Here is an 18,620-nt window from a genome sequence, read left to right on the forward strand (position 1 = left end):
AATGATAATGTGTAAGTGTTAACAAGTAGAGAATTTAAGGCAATAATCAAAATATGATTTCTATAATAGTATTAATATATATTAGTGAGACATTTTTAAGTGTCTTGAGTTCTTACTATGTAGCTTTGTAATATACATAGATTGGCCATTTTTTACATTTTTCTGGACTTTAATTACAAATAAAACATATTTTATGTGTAGCTTAATCAAAATTTTGTAGTGAGGAAATTTAAATCACCTTCAGCATCAAAGGGCGACTTTCAAGAATCTAAACCATTTGTAGCTGAAGAGTGGCAAATCTGTCTTACATTTATTTTGGTTTTCAGGTACATTTTTCCATGAATTTCTATTTTGGGGAGCACTGTGATCTATTGCTAGAATTTTCCCCGTTAGGAATTTAGGGCTGATATATCACATGGTACAATTTCTTGGAAGAAGTCTGCTGGTAGGAGCTTCACTGACCGATAGGCCTCCATCTTTAGTGAAAATGCCTCAGCGGCTGGAAGCACTCACTCGCCCAATGTGGTGACTCCTTCCTGGAGAAAACTGCACTTAATCAGTAGTTGATAAAGGATAGAAGGCCTGATGAATGATCTCACCTTTATGCAATTCTCCAAGGTCCTTCGTTCAAGTGGACCTGTAGGTTCGACTGAGGTCTTCACTGAGGTGGCATCGCACTCCAACTGCTCCTTGCACACAATCCTGCTTCCTTCTCTTTCATTCCACATGTAATCCCTGATGTACTTGCTGTGTTGTGCTAAAACGGTCCACCTCACCCAAGATATATTTTCTTCCTAATTACTGGGACATATGAACCTAACCTTATATAACAAAAGGATGCATAGGATCATATATGCTAAAAGAGGCAACTAAATTAAAAACCTGAGAGTTTATCCTGAGTATCTGGGTGGGACCTAAAGGCTATTAGATGTATCCTTACAAGAGAGAGAGAAATTTTTTGACACAGGCATACAGCCAACAGGTGATATGCAGACAGAACAGAGAGAAATGTGGCTGTAAGTCAGTCAAGGAATCCAACAAACCACCAAGAGCTGAAATGAACTTTTCCTCAGAGCTGCTTCTGGAAGGTGTATGGCCCTCCTTACACCTTAATTTCAGTTCGGTAGGATTTTGGAACTGAAAGAAAATCCCTTTTGGTTGTTGAAGCCACTAAATTCATGGTAATGTGTTAAAACAGTCAGGCACACACATATACATGCATACACACACACACACACACACATATATATGCATGCACACACACGAAGAAAAAATGTGTAGTGTATCTCCTCTATATTCTCTTCCCTAAAGTCCTCTTCAGAGAGCTCAGACTGGGACGCACACACACGAAGAAAAAATGTGTGGTGTATCTCCTCTATATTCTCTTCCTTAAAGTCCTCTTCAGAGAGCTCAGACTGGGACAGACAAACTTGTTAAAAATTCTGGAATTACGATATTTCCACAATAAGTGATCAAATGATCTTTCTTTAACACTGCAGTAATCTCTAGGGATTATGTTTGTTTGTTCACTGTTTTCCTCTTCTGCTAGAAAATTCAACCCAGCCTAGGACCATTTAATAGAGCAATGGGAATAAAAGTCACATGTGTTACATGCCCACTCCCTAAAGTGAATCAGGAGCTAATAACCATGCAAGGGAGCAGATACAAGTCACACATTTTCACCTTGAGGAATACAGAGGAATGAGTTCCAGAAAGACAAACAAAATGTTCTTGGGCATACCTTTCCTCCACAACAATTTCCTGTCAGATTGTAAGTCATAAAGCTGTGGAGATGACTTCATATTTTTTAAAAACATTGCACCTATTGAGACCAGCAGATGGTGTTATGGTTACATCACTGAACTCCAAAATAGTCAGTTGTGGTTCACGTCCTGGAGGTGGTGGCTTAAGACTCACAGTTGGCATGTATGCATGTGTCCCCAAATTCCTGGTAGGAGAATGGAGGAGAGGGGATTTTGTGTGGCCGTCCTCCCTTGGGAATGCTTTCTAGCTTTCTGCCTCTCTCTCTGTCTGTCTCTCTGGTGAGTGCACGCACCCTATAGCAAAAATTTCTCTCCAAAAAAAAGAAATTGCACCTATGTAATATTAGAACAGCCCCATTATCATCAGTATCATTTTGCATGATTTTATCAATATACATTTTAGTTAAAAGAGCATAAATTGATGATTCTGGTTACTCGTTATGAGTTGACTCATATGGCCCCAAATTTGTATGTCAACCTCCTGATCTCCAGTGCCTCTGGGTGTGAAGAGAATTGAAGAAAAGCATTAAAAGTTCTCATTGAATTAAAACAAGGTCTCTCACATGGGCCCTCATACAATGTGACTGATGTCTTTCTAAATGAGGTTAGGTAATGCGAACTGAGGCATACGATCCTGTGAAGATGTTGGAAGATGATGGCCATCTGCAAGCTAAGGAGAGAGGCCTCAGAGTGACACTCACCTGAAGAACAGCCCCCACCGTTATAAGGAAATGTATCTATCTTGTTTTACCCACCTAGTCTGTTGCGTTTGTATGGCTTTCCTAGCAAACCAATTCATTCCTGGAAGATAGTATTTGTAATATGTCAAATTACAATGTAAGTCAGAATTTACAAATAAGTAAAACTAATTATGGGAAAATATGCAGAAAGCTTTCATGTATAAAATCTCATGAGTAATAGTATTATACCATACATTATGATTTATAGGTAGTTAGAAATGCTTCACTAGCTTTGCTATCTAAGATAAAGAAAATGGTGTTTATCTCAAGGAAACATTAAAAAAATATTCATTTGAATTTATACAAATTAATGATCAATTTATATGTATGAATACAACCATTTTAGAAACCACCCAACTATAAAATGCCAGCTCATCCTCAGCATAATTGAATATTACATTAAATAATGTCGACTTGTAACAGATCATCAAAATCATTAACATTTAATCTTATAAGACTGTCATAAATCGAAAACCGAACTCTCCCCAAAACTCCATTTTTTAAAGAACAATACTTTAAGATGACAATTTCAGTGAAGAATACCAACTGATACATGTGAAGCTGTTATATAAGCCCCAAGGAGATGACACTTTAATATTCTAGGGGAAAATGTACTAAATATTTAAAAGAGATTGTGGTAGCTATACGTTTTTCATCAAAGGTAAACCTTGGCTTATTTAAGCCACTGACCATGTTGTAGTGACGAATGATAGTTTGCTACTATCGAGACCATATACCGATTGTTATTAGTGATTGGCTACTGACAAAACAACCCTAGAATGAGTGGCCTAAGGTACACTGACTAGCTTTTTGTGAATAATTGTCTGATGCTGGAACTACGACGATCCAATATTTGTAAGCAACACGTTTTACTAAAATTTTTTGTCTTACATTACATATGAATAGATCATATACCATAAAGCCAGTTAATTTAGAGGAAAATGTTGGCAATCGGGATATAGAGATCTCTCTTTATCTGTGGGGAATGCAGTCTAAGATACGCCACCCCAGTGAACTCTTAAAACCACAGATAGCACTGAGCACTATTTTTGTTTTCTCTATACTTACAGACCTATGTTAAAGTTTATTTTATAAACTAGGCACAGTGATAGAGTAATAGCCCTAACTAGTAATAAAATAGGGCAAGTATAAAAGTATTTGGTAAAAAAATAAATATGGTAAATGTGATCTCTCTCCCTCTCTTTGTCAAACATCGTATTGTATTGTATTGCAGGTAACTGAAACCATAGAGAAATTACAGAGAAGGATGAACTACTGAAATAGTAGCATGTGATAGTCCGCACTGGATTTACTTAACAAGATATTGCAAAAAAGGGACCAGTTCAGAAATAATTGCTAGACTTCAGTTTCTGATGAAGACATTATATGTAAGGAAAAGTTATTGCTTGCTCCCACTCAAAAAAAAAAGAAAAACTTAAGAAGTGTGTGCATAAACTGAACCCTTATTAATGTACATTTCTTTAATAATACTGTTTTAAAATAGTTTTCAATTTCAGACACATAACAAATTTGATAATACTATAACTAATTTATATACTGGGTTTTCAGAAAAGTCATGATGAAATTTTGCATAGAAAACATGGAATAAAAACATCACGACTTTTCTGACAATCCAATATTTTCAGTGAGATTCCTAAAAGGTCAATATTTTCATGTCATTCATTACCCTCCATATACATATATACATATGTGCACACAAATATTTATTTATATTTTCCAATTTAAGTAGGCAGGCTTGGTATATAGATTACATATGAATTATGAATTAAATACAATATGTTTTTTGCTAAATCATTTGAGAATATGTTGCAGATCGGTTGTCTGTTTATCTCTAAATATTGCAAAATGTTATTCCTTTGTTTACAATTTATTTTATTTATTTTATAAGCAAGATAAACAGAGAGAGAGAGAGATTCCCAGTAGGTCTCATTGCTACAGTACAGCCCCAGCCTCAGCAACTCAGATCACGGGCATGTTTATGCCCATCATATTCAAGGAGGTGTCTGGAGGTGAGCCCAGAACTTTCCCATGTGGGTCAGCCTCGTAGAGCATTGCCCTTTGTGGTGCCACTGTCCATCTTCCAAAATATTGTTATACAAAAAATTCAAAACAATGGTGCAATGATTAAAGTCAGTAAACTATTAAATGATTTAAAAAACTATTCCTCATCCAGCAGATGACATGGAGGCTAAGGCTCTGGATCCCACATGGCTGGCTGTGCAATTTGGTTCGGGAAACTGGAGGCTGGAAAATCACACTGGGTTAGTGTGCACGTGTGACCGAATACCCAGAGGAGAATGAAGAAGAAGGGATTGTGGTATGCCCATTCCCCCTGGGGGGTTGATTTCTCACTTTCCTTCTCTGTGTGTGTGTGTGTGTGTGTGTATGTGTGTGTGTCTTTAGGTGAGCACACTCACTCTATAGTAAAAACTAAAAAGAAAATTAAAAACAACCAAAAACAATAACAACAAAACTCAATTAGTCATAAACAGCAGATCATATTCAGACATTGCCAATAGTCCCAAAAATTTTTATTACCCCCCCCTTAAGAAAATCTCAGATCATGCCTTGCATTTAGTTTTCATGCTTAATTACTTTTTTTTGGTGGGGGGGTTAGAGGGCATTTGTGCTAGCAGAGAGGTAGGGGGAAGCCCCTCCTCCCACTGGGGCACAATGACACTATCTCTTCTCCATTTCTCTGCATGCACATACTGGCACCTGGTATGTTCCTCAAGCCACTAGGCCTGGAACCTGACCTGTGCAGCGAGCTGTACGGTGTCCAGATTTTTAACCACCAGGCCATGAAGCCAGCCCTATTAATATTCTTTCATCTGAAATAGACTCTCAGTCATCATGTTTCCTAACAATGACATTTTTGTAGAGTACTGGTCATAGATTTTTAATTTCTTCGAAGGATCAGAATCCTTTATTTGTGGCACAATTACCCTGTATTGTAGGAAAGACCCTTCAATCCAGCTCATGTGTCTTTTAGCTTGTCCCTTTCATTCCCTCTGCACTTTCTCTTTCCAGATCACAAGATAGCCCAGATTCATCTTGAACTTCTGCTGCCACCACCCTGAAATCAGGTCTTTTCTCATCACGTCCTACTTTTTAACAAAGACTTTCACATGGTTGGCCTTCCATATCTGTGTGCTCCATATCAGCAGAATCAGTGAAGCATAGAATAAAAATACTCAGGGGAGAAGAAATTACATCTGTACTGAACATTTACAGACTTTTTTAAAACCATGTCATTATTTTTACAACTATTTATGAAGCAGTTCCACTGTGTTAAGCATTAGAATTAATCTAGCGATAATTAAAGAATACAGGTATGTACAGATGTTGTGTGCAGATACTATCCCATTTTGTACAAGACAGTTCAGTGTCTGCAGAGTTTGGTGTCTCTGAGGGGTGACAGTGGATGTGGGATAGCGACTGTACTTATCCACGTTAACTTGGGTAAGAGCTGAGCTTATGAACACAGGTTTCTCTAGACTGAATATACATATTCCTATGTATATATGTATGTATCTATGCTCTCTGCCACATATAGAGATCTATCTATAATTAAAATTATATTTATACCTAGACTCACCCATATCTAAGTATATATTGATACTCATTTCTCAGTAAACATGAGAGTTCACACTGTCACCCCTTATTCTTATCCAAGAACAGATTTTAATCTATCATTGCTCTGTTCTATATTTAAAACTTTCAGAGTGAGAAACTATGTTTCAATTATCCACAACATACATAATCCTTCTGTGGTTGAATATAGAAAGAGGAACTTCAGAATTTCTAGCTATACCTCTGTGAAAAAATAAACCTATTAACTGTAAAGTTCAACATTGTTACAGTTACAGGTTTTTGGCCTCAGGACATATTTTGTGAATGCTGATTTAAAATTATTTGGGTTAGTTCTCTCCCATGGATTTTATCATGGTTATGTTATTTATTTGAAATACGGTTTGGTTCATTTGTTTCTGTTTGTATTCTATTTTGCATATTTTCACTTATTTATTTTATTTATTCATTATGTGTGTGTGTGTGTGGGGGGGTGTGGGTGTGTGTGTATGTGAAAGAGAGAGAGAAAGATAAAGAAAGAGATACACGAACAGCTTCTAAATTCAGAATTCTATAGAAAGGTGGTATTAAGATTAATTCCTAATATAGAGAAAAGATCATTATTGCTTCTAAAAAGCATTAATAGGAACATTAATATATGTAAGTATATTAATAAGAGAAATAAATTATTTTTCTATTAAATACATTGCATAAGGCAGCCACATGGCCAACTGCACAGTTCAAATCCTGCCCCAGAAATTGGGAATCCTGTGGGCATCTGTGCGTGCATGCCCTAAAACCTAGACAGGAAGAAATGGAAGAAAGGGGACTGAGGCTTGACCACACCCTTTGGTACTGCTTTCTCCCTCTTTTTTCTCTCTGTCTCTCAGAGTGTACATGCCCTCTAATTAAAAATAAAAATAAAATAAGAAAAATATTTATTATCTAAAACCATAGAATTTCTGAGATATATGTTATCAGATCTAACCATTTGAAAACACTTAAAACCAGCAGTTAGTGTAATGGCTATGTTGCTGGATTCCCATGTAGTCGACCGCAGTTTGAGTCTCAGACCCAGTGGCTTAAACTCACACCAGGTGCATGTGTGTGTATGCCCAAGATCCCGAGAGGAGAATGCGAGCACACACGCCCTATAGCAAAAACCTTAAAACAAACAAACAAACAAACAAAAAACTTAATTTCTGGGGCTAACAATTGGTATAGTGGATAAGGTGCTGGTCTCCCACATGGCTGACCAGGGTTTGAGCTTTGAGCACTGAACCTAGTGGCTAGCTTTCTCACTTTCCCTCTTTCACTTTTTCTGTCTCTTTATTGTGATCATGCGTGCCTTGTAGTAAATTAATAAATAATAAGAGGGACGAGCAGGTGGCACGGTGGTTAAGGCGTTGGACTCCCACCTGGCCAACAGGGGTTAGAGTCCTGGTCCTGACGGCTTGCTTTCTCACTCTCCCTCTGTGTCTGTGTGTGTGTTTTCTCTCGTCAAACTTTAAAAATTTTAAAAAAATAATAAATGAAGTTAAATAAAAATGGTTCTTTAAATAATAATAACGAAAAATAAAATAGAGTGAAATAGAGAGGGAAAATGAGAAGCCAAGCCACCAGGTCCTGGACTGGAACTACAGTCAGCCATGTGAGAGTCTCCAGCACCCTTAACCAACATGCCATGCCACCTGCTAGTCTCAATAATTAACTATTTTAATATGGTTAGATCTTATATATCTCAGAACTACTGTACTAGAACAAAAAGGTAAGAATGATTTAAATAAAAATAAGTGCATAATTTCCATGCTATTTCTAATACTATTGATTATTAATAATATACTCTTGATTACCACTCAACTTCTTTAAAAAACCTAGAGTAGTATAGTAGGACACGCTAATAAATTTCAGATAACTGAGTTTCTGAGCAAGCAGCTTCTGTCTTTGAAATGTAAAGTAAATGTTTAGAAATATTTAACAGTCATTTTATACTACTTTTTCTGATCCTCTTCCTTTTTACAAAGGTTTAATTACTATTATATACCACAGTTCTCAATGTTTTACTCACAGGAGGTGAGAAATATGCCAGTATAGATAGTCTCATACATGCTTCTTTTTCTTTTTTTATTTTATTTTTATTTTACTTTTTTTAGAGAGGTTTTTGCTGTAGGGCGCGTGCGCTTGCCAGACAGACAGAGAGAGACAGAGAGAAAGAAAGCGAGAAATCACCCCCCGGGGGGATGGCCATGCCACAATCCCTTCTCCTCCATTCTCCTCTTAGGATCTTGGGCATGCAAGCACAAGTGCCCGGCATGAGTTTAAGCCACCAGGTCCGAGACTCGAACCGTGGTCGACTACGTGGGAGTCCAGCAACATAGCTATTACGCTAACTGCTGGTCCCACATGCTTCTTTTTCTAAATATTGAGAATTATATGATCTCTAAGACAGCACCTTGGAAAGATGGCTAACAAGTTAACAATAAATATAGTTTTTTTACATTCAGAACTTTCATGTTTTCAAGAAAATACCATTTCAACTCACGTATCTAATCATAGAACAAATATGACTTAAGTATTTAAAAGCCCTAAGTGTATAAATGTGGAAGATTATGAGTTTGGGATGAAATTCAAAAAAAGGACATTTAAAATGATCTCATATGACAATAGAGTTGCTGTAATTAGAGTATCCCTGTCAATAGAAATAATTTTAAAAGAATTGTCAAATAACTTTTTGATTTATGAGTGCCATTTAATTAGATTTTGCTCAAGATATGAGAATTTACATAATGAAGGCAAATCATGTCTACTCGTTCTCAAATAACTACATAATTAAATCCTGTAAAAAAAGTAGCTAAAAACTAGACAACTGTTATAAGCAAAATATTTACTTTTTGAATTCCTAAATTAATGAATTCATGGTTTTATTCTGTCTTCTTTTTTTTTAAAGAGAGATTTTTGCCATAGGGTGTATGTGCTCACAGGAGAGACAAAGTGACAGAGAGACAGAAGTCAGAAAATATCCCCCAGGATGAATGGCCACACCACAATCCCTTCTCCTCCATTCTCCTCTCAGGATCTTGGGCACGACACACACACACACCCATCATGAGTTTGAAGCTGCTAGGTCTAGGACTTGAACCATAGTTGACTAGGTGGGAATCCAGCAATGTAACCACAGTGCCATCTACTAGTCCCAATGAATGTGTTTTTACTCACCACTTTTCTGTAACTATGTATTGAGCATGTGCTGTATGCTGAGTATGGTCTTAGATTCCAGAAATACAGCAGAGAACAAAACAAATAAAAATCCCTTTTTTCTTATGGCTGGTGTCTGCTGATACTTGAGGTGAAAGTGAGAAGTAAATAACAAAGAAAAGTGAGATATATTATATAAAAAGTGTTATAAACAAATTTAAAAAGGAAGAGAGGATAAGAGAGTGTTTAGGTAAGTGGTTGTAAATTTGAATTGTGTGTTTAAAAAAGATACTTGAGTTAGGTGAAGATGTAGTAATAGATAACTCTGAAATTTTAGTTGGTTTTGTACATAAGTGAATCTTTTTGGTTCATAAAAATCCTTCTTTAGTTCTGGCATCTCCCTGGCATTTCCTTCTAAAAGACACATGGAAATCCAAACTCTGGCTTTATAAAACCAAAATATGGCCTTCATTTCAGCTGCAATGGGGATGAGTAGGAGGCCATATTGGTTTGGGGCTTTCCACACTCTGTCTAGACATGACACTATTTTTTCTCAGAGTCACCAGCCAACATTAGTCATATAATTCTATAGTTAGATTGGGTAGTGTGGTTTTCTATGTAATCAGAAAGTAAGGAAATTTAGATATTTATGAGCACTACTAGCATCACCGCAAAAGCTTTACTTGAATGGTGACATTTAACTAAGAGACCTGAAGCAAGTGAGGATTAAGCCATTTATATATCAAGAGCATGAATAATCCAGAAAGGAGGATAAACTAATTTAGATAGTTGCAGAAGGAAAGGTTTGGTTGGATCAACATTATGAGTAAGGATCCATATGTCCAGAGATGGGGTTAGGCTACTACTTCTGAGATAAAATAAGGTAAAAAAAATTTCCCCAATTAAAATTTCCCCAATTAAATGATAACATGTATGATCATATCTTTAACTGGACTACTATGCAGTGTATTTATGCTGAGAAAAATCATTTTATAAGCTGTAATGATATACAGTGTTTGAATGTATAAAATAAAAAGAGGACTGTCAGATGTATACTAATTTGGTGAATCATTGAGATCACTTCCTGCTTTCTCACCATCCTCACTGGTGTTACAGAAAATGAGTTGGCAGCATGTTGGCAGTTTAATTCTACCCAGAAAGTGAAAAAGAAACACCAGGGCCCAGGAGGATTATGGAGGATCAATTTTAACATAGTATTCAGGTTAACCAAACAATGACCCGTGAGGTCTCCTAATCAAGAACTGCATTTTCTTGGTTCACTAACTAGGTTATTGATAATAACTTTAGTCATGAATGAACTTGAAAGTTTTACTTAAAGGTAGAGGGATTTAAGTACGTTGTTAAAGTGACTCTAATTGGTTTAAAATAAGAACCAACTTTGTATCTAGGATCTGGTAATGAGGTCTTCCAAAGAAACCAAGTGGCTATATGGTTTTGCTCCTAACCTGACATGGATGATGTTTGTCTGTGCACTGTGTACAGCGTTTCTGTTAAGAACTGTGTATGGTTCAACACCTCTGTTGTTTTGGGCTCAATGAAATGGAACTTGGTATCCTTACTAATCAGGGCTGGTGTCTTAAATGCTTATATTTTATTTATTTTATTTTATTGCCAGTATGCATATGTGCTCACCAGAAAGAAAGACAGAAAGCACCCCCTGGTGTGTGGCATGGTCATTTCTCCATCCCAACAGAATTTAGGGCATGCATGCACATGTGATAGCACATATTTCAAGCAATGAGTGGGACTGACAGTGTGGTTAGCTGGGTAGGACCTGGCTTTCCTTACACAGCATATAATTGCTGTGCTACAGGACTGGCCTTCTAGAATCTTCTTACCATAAGCAAAGCAACCAGTTCCTTTTACTGTAGGCAATCTATGTGCATGCCTTTCTATCCCCAGCTGCTCTGGCAATGGCTAATTTATAATTATTTCTCTGAATGATGAATTTCTGGGTCAAAAATCATGCCTCTATTAAGTTTTAACTCATTTGTCAAAATTGCTTTAAAGAAATTGTACCATATGATATTCCAACCCCAAATGGCATTTAGATTTTTTTTTAAAGTCTTGACAATTTGATAAGTGAAAATAAAAACATGTTCTTACAAGCATACCACTTTGACAGTTAAAAAAATAGAATATTAGAAAAGTGTAAATAGAAATAGTTTTTAGTTCGCATTAATTCTGCAATGATACTCTATAAGCAATGTAATACAATGTTTAATCACATGTGATTGAAGTCCAGACTTCTTGGGTTTGAAACTTGGTTCTATAGTTTAAAATCTGGGACAAATAATTAAATGTCTCAGTTTCTCCTCATATACTAAGAACAACTTCAAAACACTTTTTTGGAAATCAACTGGGATAATGTATACATTGTAAAGTGATTGTCCTAAACATAAACTGGAAGAAAACATTCCTGTTTTCTGCCTTTTTGCAAAAAAATAATCTAAGTTGCATTTTTGAATTAAAGAAAAGCAAATGTAAATAATTTATACAGAATCCTAAGTTGTCTTTTTTATCAAATTAATTGGGAGAGTTTTATTTTAAAAATAATTTTTAAAAACCTGTATTTTCTACTTCAGTATAAATATTATTTAACCTATTTTACCTCAGGTCTATTTTCATGTAAAAGCATTAATTGTTTACATGATTTTTATAACACAGCCAAATGTAAATGTGCTGTCTGATTTTCTGCCAGAGGACACTGAACTTCATACTGCTTTTAGTACAGCTCTCAGATTGATTGCTAAAATGAAAGGAAGTGGTGAAAAAACCACCTACATTGTTTGGCAAATGTATGCAGTCTCTTAGGTGAAATAACTCATTTTACTGAATAACATCCCCTTCTTGCCAGCCCCATACTTACTCTGCAGAGGTCAACAAGGACTTGTCAAATAAGCAGGTACCAATTTGAACACTACGATGAATTTCACATTTTGCCTTGATTATATGCCTATAATTAAGCTTATGGGCTTAATTTATTATTTGGAAGATGTTGAAATTAGTACTTATGGGGCAAAGAAGGTGGCATTTTCACCGGTAATTACAAATTTCTCCGGTAATTATCATTGGCCATAATGCAAAATGAAGTAGAACTGCTACAAGTTGCATAACTTCATGTAAAACCACAGTTAAAATCAATTGAGATACTAGTTAAAGTTTTGAAATAATAAAATCATTCTTAAACTAGCAACTTGTTTGATTCATTTGATAATCTTAGAATGAAAGCTGTCATGTCTTTGAAAATCCAAACATTCAGTCCCACAGATTTGTAGATTGTTAAGAAGTGAAACAATAGTTACATAAAACTCTCATTTTGTTAAGTATGTCTCATATGTCTCAGTTCAAAATGATGCCATATTAAGGGAGGAAATATTGATAAATATGAGGATATGTCACTACAAGTCTCTTTGTGAAGCACAGTAGATTTTTCAGTGAAAATTGAAGGTCTATTTCCTGAATTTCCCCACTCTCTTGTATTAAAAACTTCACACAGTACTCTGTAATTAGAACTGATTCCATTTTTTTTTTCAAAATAGTTTGCAAGTTTATCTTAGCATGCATTGTCATTTAACGTCCAGGGAAAACAATACAATACATATTTTGGCATGTTCACAAAAGATATAGCTGAATTGTAAATAACTCCTATGGAGTTTCCCAAGGCCAGTGCAATGAGTATTGCAGTCATTACACTAAGATCAGCCGCCATAAGACCATTGCACTTCTCTTCTGTCCTTTTGCCCACACCACTGCCATTTTTGAGCATTTCGGCATATCAGATCCCATCTCTGCTACACTAACTTATTTGTCTCTCAGATGGATGACTCCTATCATCCCCCATAGTTCATATAAGCCAATCATTGACCTCCTGATCTCTTGCATATTCTTGTAGCTCTTTAGTTCTCTGCTTTCATCATGCCGGTTTCATTCCCTGGTCCTCAAAGAAAGCAGGCATGCTACCATTTCAAACCTTTGTCTTTGCTGTTTCCTATGCTTAGAAGACATTTCTAAATAGTCCCACTACTTCTTCTTCACTTTATTTTGGTCTTTATTAAATGTTACAGAGAGGTCTCTCATGAGCACCCTATATAGAATACCTTGGCCCCCTTACTATTCCTTCGCATTTTCCTCATAACGCTTATCACTGGTATTTACTGTTATGATACTGTACTCAGAGGTTTCTCTTACTTCTTCATTACAAACTTACAGTTCCCTGGAAGGCAAGTCCCCTTACTAGAAATGAGTGTAGAGCTCAGTGCCTGGTTTTTCTGTTCCTATTTATTTTGATAGACTAATTCCAAAAATATATATAAACCAGACTATGATGGACAAAGGTGGTAACAAGGGATCCAAGTCATATTGGGATTTTCACGTCATATAACTACCATGCACCAAGAGCATTGTTTCAGGTACTTATAGATTGGTCAGTTAGAATCATTTTAAAGGCTGAGCCTTTTTAATATGACCCACATATGTGAACACTTTATGGTTACTATCCTAAATAGATTTCATAAGCTAGATAAAAATATTGTATCTGGGACTGGCAAGCAGTGTAGTGGTTATGTTATTGAATTCTCAGGCAGTCAATCAAGGTTTGAGTCTAGACCTAGTAGCTTAAAACTCAAGCATGTGTGTGCATGCCTGAAATCCCAAGAGAATAATGGAGGAGATGGGATTTTGGCGTGGCCATGTCCCCAGGCGGTGATTGTTCACTTTCTGTCTCTCTGTTTCTCTCTGTGCCTCTGGTGAGCTCATGCACCCTATAACAAAAGTCTCTCAAAAATTTAAAAAAAAAAAAAAGATTGTATCTTAACTCAATTACTGCTGAGGCACCTGATAGTACATACCTCTGCCTGAAGACCTGAAGACTCACCCAGTTGCTAGCTAACCAGGGCCTCTCTCTACACAATGATTTATATCTACATGCTTTGTGTGACAGTTTCCATGCCTTTCAAGACTTTGTCTCTCCCTCACTATCTTCCTAATTCAGTCCTCCACCCTTACACACACACACAGCATAGTGAGAATACCAAATATTCCATGCGATGGATTCTGGAAGGGTTGGCCCTAAGTTTTCCTGGATGTTCAAACTACTAATCATCCATAATTTAGACGAAGGTTCAATTAATTTTCCAATATCTTATTCATTAAAATCATGGATTAATAGCATATGAAAGTGATTCTATACTTACTTATGCTAAAAAGCATTTGGAGTTCGATGTAATGAAAGTGAGTTATATTTGCATGACCAAATAATAGAATGTGAAAAGTTGCAAAATGTATCCAGTATGCAAAAATGCATTGAACTCCTTCTCTCCACTTCAGAAATAGTTAACTGCCAATTTTCTATCCCCAACTCTGAATTTCACCTATATTCAAGGGTTACTTTCAGGAACATCATAAGATAGTCATAGTGTCTCTTTAGAGTTCCTTCCCATCTCTTGTAAGGGCACTGCAGCAGACAAGGTTCATCAAGACTCTGGAGATGCCACTTACATGTTCTGTGCACTTTGCTTCTTATGGCTGAAACCTGCAACCTTCTACATAGGATTCATCCTTTGGTTCCATGAAGTTCTTCTCTTCCAAAGGGGGAAATTAGAAGGGCCTGAATATTTATACCTATTCAGGTTTAAATGACTTAACAGTAAAGAAGACTGTAATTCCAACTCTCTTACCTAGAACTTAAAAAGAGCCTCTCTGAAGTGTAATCTGTCGCAGAGTTCACTATGCAATCAGGCACAGGCTGGAAATTATTCCTGATTCCTTAACCTGCTCTATCTTAGTATTTTTCTGAATAGTCTGTATTTCTTTAATAAATCAATTGCACATGAGTTCTTGCCTTAATGTTTCATTCTGGGAATGAACTTAAACAGCAGAAGAGTATATTTTATTTGTCCAACTCAGTCATTAGTAAGGATATATGGGTCCTTGAACATCCAAATATTAGACAGCCATGTCCTACATCAAAGAATTCCATGCTCCAGACTCTCCAACTCCATCTGCCTTGGCCCAATCCCTTACAATCCCATTTTCAAAAATTGTATAATTTAGAGCATTGAACAAGTGAATGGGATTCTATGAAAATGAATAGTTTGCTCTTATGGTATTAGTTTTTATAGTAATTGTTCTAGCTATTTTAACAAGTTAACAAATTTGAATATGGACTGTTAAATTAGCATTGTATTATAACATTATGTAATATTACTGTGTCAATGTTATTATAATATAATGCACCAATGCTAAATTTTCTAATTTTGAAAATAAATATTCTCAAAAGATATATATTTTAAGAAAACAAATAGACACAAGAATCATGATTTCCCAAATTATTTTTAAACATTGGAAAAATTAGCATATTTTTCTGTCTACCTGTACATATTTCATATTGGTGTGAAATAGGGTTAACATATGTGAATATTTAAAAAGACAATGATAAAGCTAATGGAACCAAATGTAAATAGTTGTCTAATTTTAATAAAAGGTGTATGGATGTTGAGTTATTCTTGAATCTTTTTCCTATGCTTCAATTATATTGAATTAAAAAATAACAGAAATGTCTAGCCATCAATTTGAAGATAATTTATAAAGTTCCAATAATATCAAATTAAGCTTTTGCTCATTTACAAATAGCAAAATCCTGGATTTTTTATGTTTTTTATTGATTATACAGTTAAGTTAAAATAACACCTGTTTATATATACAGATTTTCAAAGGAAGAAAATCCTTATGTCAAAAGGCATTCCAAATGGTAAATGATAAATGCAGAAATATATATGTACTTAATATCAAAATTAATGTACTACCATGAAGATTTGGAAACACCAGGGTAGCTATTCCACAAGAGAGGAAGGCCTTTATTTTATATACAGAGAAATTACCCTTTTGAAACTTAGTGTCACTTCAGTAGACAGCAATGGTTCTCAAAATAGGAGTGATTTTTCTTTTCTTTGAGACATGATTATTTATTAAAAGGAATGTTAATGTTATTGGTTGTTCAAGATTTGGGACCAAAAAAAAAATCACATTCTTTTTGAAATAGCTATGTGTGCAGTTACACAACCTAGAGGCAAAAAATATCTAGAGAACTAGGGTAATTGGATTTGCGCAACATATAATCTGAACTGACACTGCCATTGCTGGTGACACAAAGGTCAACTTTTCTAAAATGAGCCAAGTGTTCTTATCTTCATTCTTCCGAAACATGATTTATTGCACATGTGTTTATTTTGTTTGTCTAAAAGTATATATTCTGCAAATATTTCTAAAAAGCAAATTTAAATTGTTGTTTTCTGTGCCCAACTCAAGCACAATGATTAGATTAAATTCCACATCAGGAATTAAAATTCATTTTTAACTGTTAATGTAAAAAAGATATAAAGGTCATCTATATTTCTGTTTTAAAATATCATATTTTCTGTGATAATATGAATACATGGAAATGGCTTAAATCAAAGGTAGGAGCTATTTTTTAGATAGCAAATTTAAATCTATAGATATTTTGACATATATTAGGATAGACAGTGCTTAATTCAACATTATTTATCTGAGTACATCACTCTGTAACACATCCTGTAACAAATCAAAGCTGCAAATTTATATTCTTGCCTTCTTTTTTTTCTATAAGGCACGTGCACTCACTTGACAGAGTCAGAAAAAAACAGAGAGAGAAAAAGCGAGAAATCATCTCCAAGGGATGATGATGATGGCCACACTGCAGTTTCCTCTCCATTCTTCTCCTGGGATTTTGGACATGCCCACTCACATCTCCAGTGTGATTTTAAGTTGCCAAATCTGGAGCTTGAACCATGGTCAGCCATGTGGGAATCCAGTACTTTAACCACCATGCCACGTGCTCACCCCATATCTCTGGATTTCTGGGCCTCAATTCTCTAAAACGCACTCACTACCATCGTTGAGTTTTGATGCTTCCTGTTACGAGCTAAATCGTGTAACTCCAGAACTTATGCATTGATGTCCTCACCTCCAGTACTTCAAAATGTGACCTTATTTACAAACAGGGACATCTTATAATTAGCTAACATGAGGCCATGCTGTAGTAGGGTTGACCTGTACTCCAATATGTCTGCATCCTTATCCAGACGGGAAATGTGGACACAGGCAAACAGGGAGAATCCTATGTGAAGGCTGGAGTTACACTAGCATGAGTTAAGGAATGATCAGAAGCTAGGATGGAGTTCTGAGGGTTTTGTTCCTCATGCTTTCAAAAAAAGAATGGCCCTCCTTAGGCCCTGATCCAGTTTTCTAGCCTTACAACCATGACAAGATAAATTTCTACTCTTTACGCCACTCGTTTGTGGTATTGCATTATGGCAACCAGAAGTCTGTCACTAACACTGTCACCAACACTGAGGCTGCACAGCTCTGACCCATTTGGACATGTTTCTGAGGCTTGACTTTCCATAACATCTTCCTAAAAAGTATTGGGATTCACAGTCCGCCCTTGTTTGCCAAAGTCAAAAATAACAATGTATCAGTCATCCTTGGGGAAAGCATGACCCACGTTGAGCACACTGTGAGTCAAGGAGACAGGCTCTCAGAACATGTTTTAATGGTCCTTTTATTACATGGGTATCATCAAGGTAGACAGTGTCTGCTCCACTGGAGCTTCAGTCCCATAATCTACCGTTCTTTCTTTTACTCCTACTTAATAATTTATGAAGAAAACCCATGAGGGGCACTTACACTGTTCTGGCATCTACTCTATCAGTGTTTGGCTATCTACTTCTGAGTGCTTTGTCATTGAGTTAGACAAAAGCAACACTCAGCTGGTTCATGGGTAATCATTGCATGAGGAGACCCAATTGCCAGGAGAAACCGGTCCAGAATGTAGAAGTGAGTACAGATACTTGGATGTAAGTAGACTAAAAAAATAGGTTTGATTTTAGTATAAAGCGTAAGGCATAAAGCCATAAGTTACTTTTTTTAGAGAGATTTTTTTTTTAATATAGGGCACGTATGCTCACCAGGGAGACAGAGAGAGGCAGAGAGACAGAAAGTGAAAAATCACCCCTACACAGGGACTGGCCATGCCACAATCTCTTCTCCTTTATTCTCCTCCATTCTCCTCTCAGAATTTTGGGCGCACATGCACACGTGCCTAGTGTGAGTTCTAAGCCACCAAGTCCAGGACTCAAACCATAGTTGACTACGTGGGAGTCCAGCAATGTAACCATTACACCATCTGCTGATCCTTATAAAAGTACTTTTAAACAATGGAAAATAGATTAAAGTAAGAAAGACTTTTTTTTTATGAATCTTAGGGTTTTGTAAGAGTTTTATCACAATA

This window comes from Tupaia chinensis, unplaced genomic scaffold, assembly GCF_000334495.1.
Source record: "Tupaia chinensis unplaced genomic scaffold, TupChi_1.0 Scaffold147580_1, whole genome shotgun sequence".
NCBI lineage: Eukaryota > Metazoa > Chordata > Mammalia > Scandentia > Tupaiidae > Tupaia > Tupaia belangeri.